This window comes from Papio anubis, chromosome 1 (genome assembly GCF_008728515.1).
Source record: "Papio anubis isolate 15944 chromosome 1, Panubis1.0, whole genome shotgun sequence".
NCBI lineage: Eukaryota > Metazoa > Chordata > Mammalia > Primates > Cercopithecidae > Papio > Papio anubis.
Window position 1 is genome coordinate 209,421,951 of NC_044976.1, and position 4,715 is coordinate 209,426,665.

Below are 4,715 nucleotides of genomic sequence, written 5' to 3' on the forward strand. Positions count from 1 at the left end.
ATTGAAAGAAAAGAAAGATAAAGAAAGAAAGAAAGAAAGAAAGAAAGAAAGAGAGAGAGAGAGAGAAAGAAAGAAAGAAAGGAAGGAAGGAAGGAAGGAAGGAAGGAAGGAAGGGAGAGAAAGAGAGAGAGAGAAAGAAAGAAAGAGAGAAAGAGAAAGAGAGAGAGAAAGAGAAGAAAAGAGGAAGAGAGAAAGAGAGGAAGGGAGGAAGAGAGAGAGAGAAAGAGAGAGAGGAAGGAAGGGAGGGAGGAAGGAAGGAAGGAAGGAAGGAAGGAAGGAAGGAAGGAAGGAAGGAAGGAAGGAAGAAAGGAAGGAAGAAAGGAAGGAAGGAAAAGTAGAATATCTAACTTATCAGTGGAATAATAACTTTCCTTCAGTGGATACCGTCTCAAGTTTGTAACTCTCAATGCAGGAAGAACTTTAACATGCATAGGTGTTGTTCTCTTTGCCCATCACACCCTCCAATCCACCTGCATATCCAGTCTTACAAGATGTCTTCAGGGACCTCCACTGGGGATTCCTTGACTTGCAGCAGCACCACCTGGAGGCTCATGCTTGTTCTGGTGGCACTTTAATGTACCTCCCTCTGGGTGCAAAAGATACTAGCATTCAGCTTGGTTAGTAGGTCTCATCCTAGCAGTGAGACAGGGCACTCAAGCATATATTTAAAAACCATGTTTTAGGTGTGATTTGCCCACTTGGTGATCTAAAGATTAGAGAAATGACTTTTTCAAGGTTTCTCCAGGGATTCTAGCTATTAGCATTGTTTTCAGATAACTTGTAAAGTCTAATACTATGAACCGAATAGGTAGCCCCAGTATCAATCAGAAAACCCAGAAGATGATTTCCTATCATCATGGTCACTCAGGGTTGCATGTGGAAAATCTTAATGGGATCAGTAGAGTCAGAAGTAGTGCCCAGGTTTCATCATTCCTCATCACTACTGGTGATCTCAGGCATTTGGTGCATTGACTGATGCCTATTTTCTTTAAGAGTCTTATTTTGGTTGGGGCATTCTGTCTTCCAATGGCCCTCTTGTTTACAGTAGGCATATTGGTGGGGTCCCATTATGACGTGTCTTATGTGGTTTGGATTCTGGGATGGGGGGCCACCTATGTTTAATTGCAGTCTTCCTACTTGTGGACCGTGGGTCATTTCCTCAGTCAGTGCCACAGCCAGCAAGGCAGCTTACTGTTTCACTTTCTGGACTTGATTCTGCTACTGAAAATCTTTAAAACAATGTCAACCATTTGAGACATCAACATCCCCAGGGTCTCCTCTGTTTTCTGTAGTTTCTTCTGAATATCCAGAGCTCTTTGGCTAATATAGTTTATGTTTACCATTTTTAAGTTCTCAGGGGCCTCTGAATCTATATCAGTGTATTGCCTACACATTTTTAAAAGCCCTACCAGAAATTCTGAAGGGTCTTCTTTAGGTTTTGGTTGTATCTCCTGCATTTTATTTAGACTCCTTTGTTTCAGAACTCCCTCATGAAGCACTGCTAAAAAGCAATTTTGGGAGCATTCAAGTCTAGCTCTGTCTCCTGCATTTATATTTCAATGAGGGTCAGGTGTGGGGATGGCCACAGATATCAACAGTTGCTATTTTATGTTTTGTTCTTACTGTTTAATTATAGTCATCCTAGTGGGTGTGAAGTGGTATCTCATTGTTGGTTTCCTTTTCATCTCCCTAACATCTAATGTTGATCACCTTTTATGCACTTGCTTACCATTCGTATATCTTCTTTGGAGAAATGTCTGTTCAAGTCTATTGCCCATTTTTGGTTCAATCGTTTGGGTTTCTGTACTTGAACTGGAAGACTTCTTTATATTTTCTGGGTACAAGATTCTTGTCAAATTTATCACTTGCCAATATTTCCTGCCATTCTGTGAGTGGTCTCTTCACTCTCTTGACAGTGTGCTTTGATGTACAAACGTTTTTAATTTTGATGCTGTTCTATTTATCTGTTTTTTTCTTTTACTGCTAGTGCTTTGTGGGACACGTTAAGAAACTAATGCAAAATCCAAGGTCATAAATATTTACCCCTATATTTTTTTCTAAGACTTTTAGTTTTAGCTCTTACATTTAGTTGTTTCATCATTTGGGGTTTTTATAGCTTGTTTGGTTACAATCCAACTTCACTCATTCATTCATTCATTTATTAATAATCATATACATTTGCATGCATAAGGAGATACATCTTCCAATTAGGGGATAATTATATTTGTTTCTTATAGGGAATTTACATTATTTTCCAAATTTTACCAAATAATAACAGCAAGTAAATATTTCTTTTAAAATTCTGTAAAATAATAAAACTTGTTCTGAATGCTAGCTTATAGAAGTATTGAAATGATGCAATGAGAGAACTAAGGAGATAAAATTATTAGTGTTATATTTGCAATGAGTTCATTATTTTCTGTTTTTTTTATAAGAATAGTGTCACAATTAATTAGTATACTAATAGAATATAAAGTGGGTTTCTGGGTGTTTGCCTAAATATGTAGCAAATGGTATTTTAATTACAATTTGAGTTGCTAATTGTTGTCAAATAAAATTTTAATTAAAAAATTGGGGGGGGGAGAGCAATGTCATTGTCCTAAGCAGTCCTGCATTGCCCTCTGGTGGTCTTTCACTTACTAGGTCTTCTCATTGTTGATTTCAAGGACCTTCTGCCTTTCTTGATATTTTTACATTTGACTTTAATTTTTTTCACTCTGATAGTATTTTAAATTTGGAGTTTAAGAATGTCAAGAAAAAATTAAATTATCCTTTCTGTATTTCAAGAATCTTAATATACTTTTATATATAATTATTTTAGCCTACCAGAATTCCTCATTATGACTTTGTAACATTTTATGAAATATAAATTGTTTGTTTAATATTTCATATTGATAAGGACACTGTGCTCAGTTTCCTAGGTATGTTAGTCTGTAAATTTCCTTACAGTTTTTTGAAGTATAATTGATATTACAATGAACATCATCCAATTAAAGATTACAATTTCACAAGTCTGGGCACATGTATATATCCATAAAATCATCACTGCCACTAGGGTAATATACATGTATCCATTGCCCCGAAAAAATTTTTCTCATTTATTTGTAAAAGTACATTGTTAGTCTGATGTACAAATAACTTCTGTTTGGTCCTTCACATTCACCTTTTGCTTGGGGAGGAGGTGGTCTGTACAGTGAAGAAATTGCTTGACCTTGCTTCGCTGTACAGTTAGGAACCCATAATAAAAGGCAGATCTAAAGATAGGTCATTAGCCAGGAGAGAGCATTGCCAGGACTGCCTTGGAGGAGATGACTATATGCTGAAAGCTTATGGGACTTTGCAGTTCCATGCTGGCAAAGGCCTGGGCAGCAGGAGAGGGAGTGGGTCCAAGGTGGTGGACCAAGGCGCAAAATAAAGGTCTTGATTGGACTGAATTCATTGACATGAGAGAGCCCACTATGGATTTGGGTTTAAAGTATTGGACAGACCACCTGCTAATGGTGTTGGTACTGTGGGCTCTATGAGGGCTTCCAGATAATGAGGTCAGAATCTTCGGATGTCCTTGCCATACTGCTGAGGGAGGGAGGAAGGAGTCAGAATGGATAAAGACAGGCACGGTGGAATGGAACTATGATGTTCAGTCTGCTCAGCCATCCCTGATCTTGCCTGCTGGGAGAAAGCAGAGCTCACTCACTTCATCAAAGTATTTAAAAAGTGCATTGGCAAAGGAGGCACCAGCATCCTCAAAGAGCTCTGTGCTTGGCCATCCTCTATTGCTGCCAATGATGGTAGGGGACAGTGAAGAGGGGCTGGGTCAGGTGGCTCGGGCATCAGAGACAAGGTGCATGCAGTCACATAGTATGCCATGCAGGCAGGATGGGAATTAGAGAATGACCCACAGGGATATGTGGTGAGGGGTAATTGATCGAGGGGTCCTGAGAAATGAAATTGATGGGCAGCCTACCAAGAAAAAAGAAATCTAGATATGATTGTTGCTACAGTGAGGACCCATTGTCTCTAACGTAGTTATGAGGCATAAGCCAGTAATGACTCTGAGCTCCTAGACTAAAGGAGAGATTGGAGCCCTTCAAGGCTGCAATGTAGTCTCTGGTATGTATCATATATCTTTTCCCTCAGCTTCCCCAAATGTCCCCAAAGTCAAAGGTAATTACTGCTGTGACCACACTCTGGAAGAAGGGAAATATCTACATGAGGTTTCTAGAGAATTTTGTCTACATGTTCAGAGCAGATTTTGAGTCCCCAACAACAGAAATGCTGTGTGGCCCATCAGTTGAAGCAGGGGCTTTGGAGTTCTGGGGAGAGAAGCTGCCTTGGCCCAAGGTTAAGATTGTTCCGTGAGACCATGGCGTCCTCCTATGGTTACTCCCCATTCCAGAATGGATGTATTTATCAACTAGTGGGATAGGAATTTTTTAGCCACTGGCGGAATCCCCACACTGGTTTCCTGAACCCAGGAATTTTTGTTACTAGGGAAGAAAGGCCCAAGTAGAGTTTCCTGGAATTACCCTGTCCTTGAGAGTAAACCAAAGGCAACACGTCATCCATGGAGGAGATAGGAGAGGTGAGCAGTGTCATCAAACCCTCAAGACAGGCAGGTTAGGAATTCCCACTGTTGCTCATTTTCCTTGCTTCTTTGGCTACATTAGAAGCCAGATGAGTCATGGAGATGAACAGTAGATTTCCACAAATGTAAT